Source organism: Benincasa hispida, chromosome 5, assembly GCF_027475165.1.
Source record: "Benincasa hispida cultivar pf3 chromosome 5, pf3_genome.v1.1, whole genome shotgun sequence".
In the NCBI taxonomy this organism is placed as follows: Eukaryota; Viridiplantae; Streptophyta; class Magnoliopsida; order Cucurbitales; family Cucurbitaceae; genus Benincasa; species Benincasa hispida.
This window is the reverse complement of record NC_143482.1, coordinates 11,742,735-11,756,825: the sequence shown is the minus strand read 5'-3', so window position 1 is coordinate 11,756,825 and position 14,091 is coordinate 11,742,735. Positions and strand designations below refer to the sequence as shown.

The following is a 14,091-nucleotide window of genomic DNA, read 5'->3' as shown; positions in this document are numbered from 1 at the left end:
ACCTTTGTAGATTTCCTCCAATACCTAGCAAGCTCCACAAAATTGACCTTCAATTTCTTCAGTAGATCACCAAGAGTATCTTCTATACTATTCTCAGCCTGGAATGAGTGATGGAACTCTAAACTGAGAGGGAATTTTAGTGGTTTGGAGAGGGTTTTGGGAGAGCAGCTTGAAATTGGAGCTGAAATCACGTGAAGGGTAGCTTGAAATTGGGAGAATTCATCAAAGCTATGTAGTCTAGAAACTTTCTTCTGAAGTATCTGTTTAAGCATGCCTTTAGAACTCAAATTAAATATAATTAGAGTGCTTATTGATTTTGTTTGCTTCCGTTGCTTACTAGTAGATCCTAACATAATTTTTCTCTAAAAAAAAAAAAAAAATCTTTCCTCTCCCAAAATTAAGAGAAGGCCATAAAACTCCATCTGGTTCTCAACTCTAAAGAAAATAGGGAGGTCTCCATTGTGGTGGTGTCCTATCCATTGGGATTCAGGTGCTGCCTTTTGGCGTGTTTGTGTTCCAAAGGAGAAATGAAGGAGGTTCATGACCAAGAGAGGAATCCGTGAAGAGTAATGACTTTAAGGGTTAGTATTTTCTAAGCCCTAAATTTTTCTTTTGGTTTCTTACAGCATGCTATAATTTTAAGAATGCATATGATTTTCGTCCATCTGAATTTTTGGTTCTGTAAAATAATTAAGCTGGGAATCGATCCCCTTCCGCTATGGATATTCACTCATCCTATTCACTTGATTCATCTATTACAACTGCATGCCATGATCCTTACCAATAATTGTGTGAAGATGGGAATGCCCTGGATATTCAAAAGTCCAGAATAAAGTATTTGATTGCTGACAATGTAAAACTCATGGATATGATATCTGATCTCAAACATGAACTGAACAAAGTCAAGGCTAAAGATTCATTGTGCAAATCTATTAGAATGCTAAATTCTGTGACAAATAATCTTGAACAAATTCTTTCTATTTGTTAAAGTTCAAGGGTGTTCCGGATCTTGAAATCCTAATGAAAGATCGAGGTCAGACAAAGGAAAAAAAATTGTATTCGTTAAAGAACAAAAACCATACCTTACCAATAAATTTGTCTATCTAAAATACAAGTCTTATTTGCATATTGATAATCGAATCAGAAAGCAGTGAATATGTCATTACTGTGGGAAGAAGGGTCAGATTAGACCTCACTGTTTCAACTATTTCAAGCTACATGGATATAGAACCCAGGATTATGGATCAAGGTTTTATGTTCAAACTGTTAATATAACCCTCCTAAATTCAAGCAAGTTTGAAGAGTAAAGAGGAATTGAAGTCATTGCAACGTGGTGCTTACTTCGCTTAAATCCTCTACCAAAGGTGATTGGTATTTTGACAGTGGTTACTCAAGGCACATGCGAAAGAAAAGAGCTATATCTCTGACCTCAAAGCATCCATCCAGCATAATCCTAAAGAATCATCCCGCAAGTAACATTATTGAGAATATAGAGGCAAGTGTGTCCACCAGAAAGAAAAAAAAGGTAGATTATTTACAAATAATTGAAAATATCTATTTTACCTCTCTTATGGAACCTAAAAGCGTAACTGAAGGTCTAAAAGATGAATGGTAGGTGAATGCAATGCAAGAAAAATTGTGTCAGTTTGAAAGAAATCAGGTTTGAAAGTTGGTTCTTTGCCTTGTGTCTGCAAATGTAATTGGAACCATATGGATTTACAAAAATAAAACAAATGCAAATGGAGTTGTCACCGAGAACAAGGCTCGTCTAGTTATTCAAAGGTGCTCTCAAATTAAGGGTATATATTTTGATGAAACTTTTGCTCTAGTTTCATGTCTGGAGGCTATCAGGTTGTTGTTAAGGATTGGTTGTCTTTTGAAATTCAAACTGTATCAGATGGGTGTTAAATGTACTTTCTTGAATGGGTACTTAAATGAAGAGGTATATGTTGAACAACCAAAGGGTTTCATTGATCTTGTCACCCTGACCATGTGTACAAACTTAGGAAGGCATTGTATAGTTTAAAACAAACTCTTCGAGCATGGTATGGTAGGTTGATAGAGTTCCTAGTCAACAATGGTTATATGAAAGACGGTGTAGATAAAACCTTGTTTGTAAAGAAACAAAAAGGAAGTTTGGTGATTGCGTAAGTTTATATGCATTATATTGTGTTTAGAGGAATGTCACGAGATTTGGTAGATCTCTTGGTAAAACAAATGCAAATTGAGTTTGAGATGAGTACGGTTGAAGAGTTGACATATTTCTTGGGATTTCAAATTAAATAGCTGCAGGATGAGATTTTCATTCCCTAAAGCTATTATGGTGAAATTCAGTCTAGAGAATGCTAGTGTCAAATGAACTCTTGCTTCTATGCATGTCAAGCTATCTAAAGATGCTGATGGATTGGATGTAGATGAAAGTTTATATTGAAACATGATAGGAAGTATTCTTTATCTTACAACAAGAAGACATAATATTTTCCTTTCTTGTGAGAGTTTATGCTAGATACCAAAGCTGGCTTAAAACCAGTCACCTACTGAGTGCTAAACGAATCATCAAATACTTTAATGACACTAGTGAGTATGGAATTTTATACACATTTGATACTATAGTTCTCTTGTTGGATATTGTGATGCAGATGAATTGGGAGTTTTGGAGATCGCAGAAGCACTTTTGGTGGTTGTTTCTTCCTTGGAAACAATTTAGTGTCCTGGTTCAGTAAAAAATGAAATTGTGTTCCCTTGTCCACTATAGAGGCTGAGTACTAGCAACTGGTAAGGATGTGCAAAAACCAAAGAAACTGACGAATCGATCTAAATCAGACTGAATTGATTGGTTTCGTCTGGATTTTTTAAAGAATATGGAATCGACAATTCATTGAAGAGCAGAATCGAGTGGTTCGATTTGGTCCTCGGTTCACAACCTTAAGAAATCGTGAAAAATCGAACCGAAACGTAGCACATTAATTAATAAATATATATTTACTCATTTTAATTTTATATTAAAAGTCTAGCCTAATTTTATTCTTTTCTCAGCCTAATTTAAAAGATTAGAAAACTAAAAAGACCTAATTTTTTATTACCCTCTCAGCCACTCAATCTCATGCCTCATCCTCCCCCTCTCCAGCTACCCAATCTTCAAAGACTTTTCCTCTCAATGTCAGCTACCACAGTCACACGCATGTCGTCAAATGCTTCTCTTCTATTCTCCTTGTCAGTCACACGTACGGTTTTGACTCCCATCTCCGATCTCCATTCTTCACTTCTCTTCTTTTCATCAATCGTATGCATGCCTCCAACTTCCATTTCCATTTTTTGGCTCCAGAAAATAGAGGTTCAAAAATGTAAGTGAGTATCTTACACCCCTTCCCAGATTACCCTTTTAAATTGAGAAGAGATGTGAAGACAACAATTTCCAACCCTCTTATGACAACCACTGTTTAACATACTCTTGGGAACTTGTATCCTTAGCAACTGTTAAACCTATTTAGTAGTTTATAATTTGCTAGAACTTTAACACATATTTCCAGTAACAACTTTAAACATATAATTTACTACTAGCTAGAAATATCAACATTAACATACATAACAGATTCAGAAACCAAACTTAAATACAACACAATCCTACTCTGTTCCCTCCCCTGACATGGATATAAAACCAATAACAGAACGTTATTAGCCACCTAAACTGCAATCTTTTTTAGGGTCTAAGAAGTGACTGACTAGCAAAACTACTAGGCCTTGAGACGTCGACTGCAACTTGGGTAGGAAAACATATTAAAAGAGTGAGCTGAAAAGCCTAGTGAGTGACTATCTTAAATAAAATATAATTTAAATCATAAATAACATAAACATATTTATCAATAAAACATTTAATAAATCATACTTAGGGTTTTGAAAATGATACTGAAATTGTGAATTACATCAAGTGAAACCCTAAAATAAAGCTCATTAGCGTCATTATGATAAACTCCACTACTCCACTGTTTGAATCTGTGGGATAGCCCTTTTGCTCAATCCCTAATAACCTTAGTTGAGAGAGAGTCATTTTGCTCGATCTCATCAACAACGATAACATATTCATATGTGCACGTAAAGCTGGATATGGTCCTGACCACCTTACCATACTTTTGGTGTTAAAGATCCATAACATAATTGAAATCTACGTACCTTACCATACCTTATGTACCAACAATGGAGTAGGATTTGTACAAGGTGCAAACATTTAAACATTTAAGAACATATATAGAATATGCATATTTGAAATAATCATACCTCCTAGTTTCTTATCATGCATAGTATCTTGTAAAACGTAGAATATACTTGTTAATTCCAGCATGCGATAAAACACGGCATAGGCTTACTGGAAAACATGTGCTAAACTCTTAAATAACTTCATAATTTAAAAACATGGATCATGTGATCAACATTCGTTTTAAGGCATGCGCTGGAGAAATAATGATATAATAACTTCATATGAAATGCTTATGCATTCGAAATTATTCATAAAACTTGCATTAGAAAATACTTATTAAAACTTGCCACTCACTGTCTTAAGCTACTCATCTAAGGGAGTTGTATGTCTCTCCTATTTGTGTTTTTCCTAAAAAAGAAAGGTCCCTTGGTCAGTATACTTAGCTTTCTTTTGAGCTTAGTCATCTTACCTTATAACTTGGCTGACAATTGGGAATCATTTCTCAAGGTGCTTGGGTAAATGTTAAAACATTTCCCAGTCTATACGGTGAACATTTACTATGTGACGTACTTCAAATGCCTTTGTTATGAATTGGCTATGCTATATGCGTTAATGCATAACATCACTAAGTCAGCTGCTTGCTTGTTCTTTGTATGCAGCTGTCTACTTATTCATCCACAACACCATTCCAAATTCAAACTTCCAGATTTCATAACTTTAATTCCAACACTCATTCAACTAAGCTCCTTTTAAATAAAATACATCTTAACTTTTGCTTACCTTAGAATTTGAACATCATTTCCTCTAGAATCGATTAGAAATCTATCAAATTCTCCTTTAGTTGGTCGATAGTTCTTCACCTTTCAAAATCTTCAGATGGCAATAACACTTCCTCACTTCGACGTTAGAAAAATTTTGGCAAAATAGTCTCCTTCTTGGTTAAGCCTATTTATACTTAGGTTTGCATGAAGAGTTTGCTTAATTAATTGCCATCTGGCAAGCTTATCCCTTTATTGACGTTTGCAAGGCTGCCATCTAGCTTACTTACTCGTTAATTAAGCTGAATTTCTCAGCTTAAGCTTAATCGTATGAACTTTTGAGGAAGAAAAGGGTAAAGAATTCTTAGAGAGACATTAGAGAGAAGGTGAAGGCTTGGAGGTTAAGCCTATTTTGGCAAAATAGTCTCCTTCTTGGTTAAGCCTATTTATACTTAGGTTTGCATGAAGAGTTTGCTTAATTAACTTTCAATCTCTATTATTTCTTAATCAATTAATTAACCATTAATTAATCAATTAAATCATATTTAATATGGAGTTAATTAACATATAAATATTGCATATTTATATGTATACATATTTTTGTGAATCTAATTCATATAAATCTAATATTTGAATCTTATTCAAATATGTCTCTCTTACATAATTTGGATTATAGATCATATCTATAAGTAACAATTATATATTAATCTCATTAATATAAAATTTCTTTATTTGATTTGAACAATTTAAATAATTCCTCATTACTATCCTTTAGTGAGCTAACAAGGGAACTTTATGGACCTACAGATTAGAAGCTCCAATGATATGAGATTAATTGATTAAACTCCTTTAATCTAATTAATCAATATTAGTTAACTACCGATCACTCCACTAAAGACCAATAGTTGCACTCTTCACATTGTAGATATATTTCTTTGTCCATCAATATAACTAATCAATAGAACGATGACCCTTCACAAACGCTCATAGATATAGTTTGGTCAAAATACCATTTTACCCCTGCAGTTACATATAACTCCTTAAGTACTATCGATTCCTCTAATAAACAAACAGTTTATAATCTAACTATAAACTAACATCTCTTGGGCCAGTGAGAGGTAGAGACCTCATTGTTCAAGACCCGAAACTAGCTATTAAGGGAGAAATTTATCTACTTTCTCAAGAAATGGGAAGGAGTAAATTCCATCTTGTGTAGCTACGTTCCCAACTCTCTAATCAGACAAATCTCCAAAATGGTAGGATTATTGAGTTGGCTATCATGGTCACTCTCACCTATACAGATCAAAGAATTGTTGCCATAAATAGGAGTTCACAACTCACTCAAGATTAAGGTCAAGTCTTCTATGATCATCCTAGTGAAATATTAGTTTCTTCAAGTAATGGTGTTATAAAAAGAAACTAATTATTTTGTGGTCCAGTCTATGTATAAACTCCTTTATACAGGATACCCCTACTCACATGTCTTTACATGAACAATATGGTTCATATTATTTATAACACTTACATCTCATATAACAATTACAAAGTAGATTGTATCAGTAGTGTTATTAGGATAAGGCACCCAACCTTCATCTATTTATTGCAGACCTTTTAGGTTATTACTTGAACATAAACCACTTATATGTCAACCACATTTTGTTCAAGAAACCTTATATAACCTTAGATCTTAGTTTATTGGATTGAATTAATGTTGTCTAAATATCAAATAAAATACCTTTGATTTTATTAGATAAATAATTTGGGTTAACAAAACTACAAACCATGAGATACATTAGATTTAGGACATCGATCCCAACAGGGGAGCTTAATCTAGACGAGAAAAATGGTATTTTCTCGAGAGGAAAAGATAAAGTACAAGTGAGAGGGAGGCTCACGGTTTAAGGGGAACTTAAGTCTAAAAGAGAGGGAGCCTCTATCTTAAGGGAGCCTAAGACGTTTTTCACTACAATTATTACTTGGGGGAGCCTAAGTGTCTAAGAGAGAGTCTCTCATCTAGGGGGAGCCTAGGTGATCACTTGAGTTGTTAAGCTCTACAGAAGTCACTGTAATGATATTATTATTACAGATAAGTACTATATTATAATTGCTTATCACATATATTAGTGAAGTTATCTTTCCTGGATATACTACCTCCAGACGTAGGTATTTTTCACTGAACTGGGTTACTAGTTCTTTGTGTTCTCTTTATTTATTATTTATGTTTGTGAATGTTTTGTGAATTGCTGTAACATTGTCCGTAACCGGACAATGTTTGACGTGCGATGGGTACTTTTATATTATTTTCATCGTTGATTATTCTTGTGTTAATAAACATAGTTGACACGAAATGATCATAGGCGTACATAAATATTCGACAATTTTTTTCCAACGAATTACATTTGTTAAAGTTTGCAATTTGGGACTTGATGATTTTCTTCGGTAAAAATATTTAAAATATTTTCCAACAAAATCACACTTGTTGAGCGACGACCCAACATATTAGATGGCTAAAAGCAATTTAAACGATTAGGGCACACACAGGTGGTTTATTGAAGAGGAAGGGAGACCGAAAATATTTCACCATTTTAATGTCCTACTTTAGTATAATTTTTAATTTAATTTTCTAGCAAATTTTCCAGGTCATTTAACAAAATTGACATGTTAACTAATCCACACCGCCATGTGACGGTCTAATCAACATTCAATTAGATTAGAGTTAAGTTAAAGGACTATTTTGCAAAATGTCTCTTTTGAAACTTATAAAATTAAGATCTTGTTTGGTAACCATTTTGTTTTTGAAAATTAAGCTTATGGATATTATTTTCATCTTTAAATTTCTTCCTTGTTATCCACTCTACACCAGTAATTTAAAAAACCAAACCAAATAAGTTATTTTTGTTTTGGCTAAAAATTCAACCATTGTACTTAATAAGATGCAAATCATTATAAGAAATGTGGATGAAATAGACTTAATTTTCAAAGACAAAAACAAAAAAACTAAATCCTAAATAAATATCAACTTTAAAAACCTAGGGACCCATTGTATACTTTTCTCCAGACTATTTCTTAAAATCCCATAAGTTAAAAGGCTGAGTTTGAAAGCATAATGACCTAAAAGGCTAACAAACCCAAACATCAGAAGGTTCAAATTGGAACAACAATCTAGATCCTTGAAATAACATTCAATTTAAAAAGTCATTGGAATTCTATTCTACATACAAACTTTATTCCAATGAAAACATTAAAACATTATATTTACTTTTTTTTTTTATAGAAAATATCAATTTTATACTCTATATTTTTTAGATTGTATCAATTTAAACCATAAACTAATAAATTTATCGATTTGATTATTGAAATTATTTCACAATTAATTTATACCTTTTATAACCTTCGGTTTGAATAAATATTGTATAAAACTTATAATTTTATTATTTAAAACCCTATCCCTTTCAAACGAATCAATTTAGACTCTCAATCATGATTTCCTTCTAAAGTCAATACATCAATTCTAATCTTCAATTTTATTAATCCAACATATGAAGAAGTCTAAACACATGTTAGAATTGATCCATGAACGGTTTTCAAAGACAACCCTAATGAATAACCTAAATTGATTCACTTATGACAATTTGAGAGCTTAATGGATACAATATTGTAAGTCTTACTCAATGTTTTCTAAACAAAATTTAAAGGTGTAAATTGAAACAATTGTAACATTTTAGAGTTTAAATTTATACAATTATAGTTCCTAATTACCATGGGTAACGATATAATTTGATATTTTTCCTGCTTTTTTGTAGAATTTTTTAAGAATAAATAAGCCCAAAAAGAGAACAAGCAATTAAGGAAATTGGGTTGATTGTCCCTCATATTTGGTTCCATTATGAACAAGAGAAATGTGTTCCCAAGCAAGATCTTCCACACACAACGTCGATTTGTTCATTTGTACAAAGCTAAGGTATGAGTAACTCTATTGGCCGAGCGAGGACTGTGTCGAAAACTAACCATCCCCTCTTGACCATAGGCTTGGGTTGAATCAATATCGAAGTAAATCGAAAGAGTCTCATCTACAAATGTTGTTTTCAGACAATCACAAAAATGTAATTGCTTCTACTTGTTATCTTATGTGCCATAATTCTCCATAGCTTCCCCTAGTGATTTATGGATAACAACATCAAAGCCCACCTCTTTAGAATTCTTTGAAGCCTCAAAATTTAGTTTATACATATCGAGGGATGCTGGGTTCCAACATGGGATTATTATATTCATTTATGAACTTACAATACCATATCAATTCCTTATCAATATGGAACTTTAATTTAGTTATGTTTAACCATTGTTCAACTCTTTAGTTGTAATTTCAAAAATCCATCACTTGAACCAAAAACCACCCAACCTTCCCCCAGAGGTGATCTAATAAAGCTCAAACATAATTGAGTTTTGGAATAAATAATGATGAAAGCCTTTTATGCAATCCCCTTCCAGAATAATAGCAAATGCAAATGTACATTGATCTTATTAGAAATTATAAGAGCCCCTTTCTCACTGAGAAGATAGTCAGTCATCCTGGCAGTCGTCGAAGAAGATAGTCGTCCTTGCATCCAATTTTGCACTCGCCAATCAAAACCAAAGTAGTCAAACATCCTTCCAGTTATCAGAGAAAATAATGCAGTTGTCGTCTGTCGTCCTTCTGGTTGCCAATCAAAATCAAAGTAGTCCACTGTTCTTGCAGTTGCAGTCGTCATTAACTGTCATTGGTTATCTTACGATGGAGAACCCTAGCAGTCGCCATCGCTTGAAGTCGTGGTTCGGGTTCCTAAACTCTTGGAGTCAACTACTGTTGTTTGGATACTTTGAAGGGAAAATGAAAAGACCTAGAATATTTTTGTAACTAATGGATATATGAGAAATAACCAGCTTGAGGGAAATGAGTTTTATATAATTACAAAAAACCACAAAGGACAAAGCATTAATTTGAGCTTATTGGAATAAGTAGCACTTTCACTTTTAGAGTTAATAATTAAACATTTATTTTTTTAAATAATTGAAAATATAAAAAAAATCCATTAGAAAATGACTATCGCTAATAGACTCTTATTAGTGATAGACTCTATCATTAAAAAATTCCTATTAGCAATAGATCTAAATTTTGCTATATTTACAAATTATTTTGCATTGTACTATTTTTGTTAATATTTTGAGCTTGATTACTATATTTGCAATTGCTTGGACATGATCAATATTTTTGCATTATGTTATCAGTTACAATAATGATTAGGAGAAATCAATAAAACCCGATCCAGCAAGTCTTCAGATTTCAGTTTCTTGGCCACCAAAAAAAAGAGAGAAAAAGTTGCTCATGACAAAGTGAAGAAACAACATAATGAAAGATAAGACGGCGACAAAGGAGTAATTTCCCTCAGCAAAGTGATTGTAGATCAAGCTATGTACTTCCTTGAACAGAATAACATACAGTAAACATCTGATTTCTCAACTTTACAGTTCAACAAAAGTTCAATGAATTAAATGAAAGAAAATCAAACTGGCTATAATCCACAACTACATCATGATAACAAATCTTCAACTAAAATGTATGTGGGTATTTAGCTTCTATGATTCTACACCTACCAGGCTACAGCTCTCTTCCCATTCAGTACCAGTCCAATGGCCTGACCTCTTCATCATTACTTAATGATAACCTCTTTAACAGAGGCTTTGTTTTTCCTTTGATAGCTCTCACAGTTCATATAGGATCCATAAATTGATCAAGCTGCAAAATGGGTGTAGACAAAAGCAAAACAAAGAATGTAAAATAAACAACAGACAGTACAAACAACCAAAATGGTCTATTCCACCACCTCTACGCGTTACAATCTTTAATGCAGAAGTGGTAAGATAAGTGTGCAAAGTAGGACTACCAATCCCTCCATCTTGGACTTAGTAGAGGGAATAATCCTGATGGAGATAATGGAAACATAAGGCCAGGAGAAAGCGGAGGAGGCCCAGGACCTAAAATCCCTGGTTGAGCCATGGGGGAAAATGAAAAATTAGGACTCAGAGGTGGAGGAAATCGAAATCCAGGTGAAAGCAATGGATAAGGTGACTGTGGTGACAACAAATTCAAGTAACTAGAAGGAGAAGGCACGTGAAACTGTGTAGGGGAGGGAAAATTTGCAGGACTATTTGATTGGATGGGAGGAAAATTAGGAAGAGATGGTACAGGACCACCATTTGTACTAGAAGGCGCAGTGGGCATGGCTGCGTTGGGTGGTAAACTAGAGGGAGCCACTTGGTTTTGAACTTGACCAGGAACTTGAGCTTGTGGCAATGGTTGAGCCTGGTTTCCTATTCCAGGTGAATCAACTGCTGAGCTTTGAAGATAACGCATGTAAGCAGATATTGGAGAATCAGCAGGCTTTGGCCAAACTGAGTCTGCTGGTATCGATTGAGGCAATTGTGTAGGTGCTGGCTGCCCTTGAAACATTGCTGATGACTGATCACATCGTGCAGGCCTAAACTGGCCATTGTAATAAGGAACCTGTGGCGGGGCTATCGAAACATGGACCGGAGGTGGAACACGAGGCCGATTTATCGGTGCCAATGGGGGAGGTCGTATCTTTTGCAATCTTAAGCTTTGTTGTTTAGCTGCTGGATTTTGAGGTGGTCTAGTAGATGGCTCTTGTGAAGAACCAGTCAGCTGCTGAACAATATTCCGAAAATCATTTTTGTTTATATTGTAAACCTGTGGCTGAGGTTGTTGTGATGAAGGGATGTTACCAAAATTAGGTTGGTGCAATGGACTCTTTTTTATATTCTTCCCTATTTTGTTCACACCCAATACCTCATTCTGTTTATTCTTTGAGTAATCCATAACCAGAAAAAGAGCTTACAATCAAATACTCATATTCCACAACTCTGAGTAGATCAAACTCCAGGAGATTTCCTTGGAGGAGAGACAAATCTATAATATAAGTCCAACCCTCAACCTACCACACTCTTGCAAACATTCTCAAACCTTCAACCAACCCAGTTAATTCATTCAAGCACAAAGCCGCCAAATGAAGAGAAAATAGTAAACTACAAAGCAGAAATTGAAAAGGGGTTAAAGCCTAACGTAAGAACTTTCTAAAATCTCAATCTCAACTTAGGACAACGGGAAAGCCCAGTAATGCAAGAACTGAATTCCACCCAACAGAAGAGATAAGGAACTAGAAGAATCAAGGGTATACAATTTGGAATTCATAGAAAAGCAAATCCCTGCGAGGAAATAGTTACGGATTCGCAAAGTAAGAAGAAAAAACAAGTAAAGTAGGCAGAAAAAGAGTTGGCGACAAGGAAAAAGAGGGAAAAACCTTGACCAGAAGAATAGAGATGATGAGAAAATTCAAAATTGCTTTGGATCCTTATCTAATCTGCCGAAAATTGTCTCGAACAAGAATGAACAAACAGATAAACTCGAAACCCTAGAGATGGATGGAATGGAAAATGCCGATTTGTTTTTTTAGGGAAATGAACCAACAAATAGTTGACTATTGGTTTCAAGTTATAGCATTTTGTTTAATTAAGCGTAACTTACAATATTAAATCAAAATTAATTTATTTTCTAAAAACAAAAATTCATGTTATATCTGTCTTTATCTGTCTTTTTCTCTTTTCTCTTAATTGTTGTATCAAATAGATTGTATGTGTCTGTCAAAAAAAAAAAAAAAAAAAAAGACTTTATTTGTAGCACATTATTTATTCTAATTAGTTTTTTAATGCATCTATTTCTTCCTGATATGCGAGTTGGAAGAATTCAACATCTGATTTTAAAATTAATAATACAAATTTATGTTAATTGAGCTTTGTTCATGTTAGTTTCTTACTTTATATTTGTATCCTTAAAAATATGATAACTGGTTAATAAAATTATAATTTAGTAATAAGAATGCAATCTAGTGATTTAATAAATTTTAAAGATGCTTAAATATGTCAATTTGAGTTTAATTCAACTAATTAAAGTATATATATTTGAGCCAGATATGAGTTTCATATTTTGCTCCTGCATCTTAAACTTTAAAATGATAAAAAAAAAGAAAAAACTTAAATCTAATGGACGAAATCATTGACTAGGGATGAGCCATTATCGGTGGAAGTCGATTTTTCGATCAAACCACCATCAAACTGACTTCCACGGTCAAAGAGCTAAAAATCAACGGGTCGGTTTTGGCTTTTTTCCCTTTTTATTTTTTTAAAAATTAAAATTTTCCTTATTTAGTATTCAAACTTTTTAAATTATTAATTATTCCCTTTTTTTTATTTTTTATTAAGAAATTTGGGTTTGAGATTAATCATTTGTGAATCTTTGTTTTCCTCCCTATGAATTTAGTTAATCAATTTGGGTTGCGATAAGTTTTTTATATTTAATATTATGGATGTCTTAGTATAGGTCAAGTTCGAAATATAGATATTGATGGAAATATCGAGGTCCCAATTTTATGGAAATGTAGATGGAAATTTTGGAAAAATTATGGAAATGGATGAAAATTGGTGGAAATCAAAATAATTAGTTAATGAAACTTTTATCGTGGCTTAATTAGACTATAATTGACTTTTTTAATGACAATTTTTATAAAGTAAAACAACATTTAATTACAACTTTTATAAAAGTCTATGTAAATGTTGATGTGAGAGCATAAAGTAAAAAAAAATAATTACAAAATAATATAAAGTTTAGAAATATTTTAAGGTGAAGTGATGTGAAAATTATGAAAATTTTGGATGGTTAAAGAAAGAAAACTCACATTAATTCAATTTTGAGGTAAAATGATGTGAAAATTTAATGAAAAAGATTGAATGAGGTAAACAAATAAATATATGTTATTTTTTGTGGTTTTTTCAAAGTAACTTTTTCAACTATAGAAAAATAAACCAAAATATTTACAACCAATAACAAAACATCACAGTCTATCTGTGATAGATTGTGATAGACAACGATAGATTACTATCTATGTCTATCATGACACAGATGACATAGATAGTAGTCTATTACTGTCTATCGCAGTCTATCATAGATGGACTATGATATTTTCCTATTAATTGTAAATATTTTTAGTAGTTTTGTCATTTAAAATGATTTCCCTTTTTCAAATTAAA

General features: G+C 33.0%; 1 pseudogene across 1 annotated transcript; it reads right to left on the bottom strand.

Moving 5' to 3' along the window:
- Positions 1 to 10,369: 10,369 nt before the first annotated feature.
- LOC120078418 (protein HAIKU1 pseudogene) lies at positions 10,370 to 12,486 on the bottom strand (annotated as a pseudogene). Its single transcript, XR_016529468.1, has 2 exons — positions 12,309 to 12,486; positions 10,370 to 12,213 (listed from the first exon to the last, which is right to left on the bottom strand). The product of XR_016529468.1 is annotated as a protein HAIKU1 pseudogene (transcript).
- Positions 12,487 to 14,091: the final 1,605 nt, after the last annotated feature.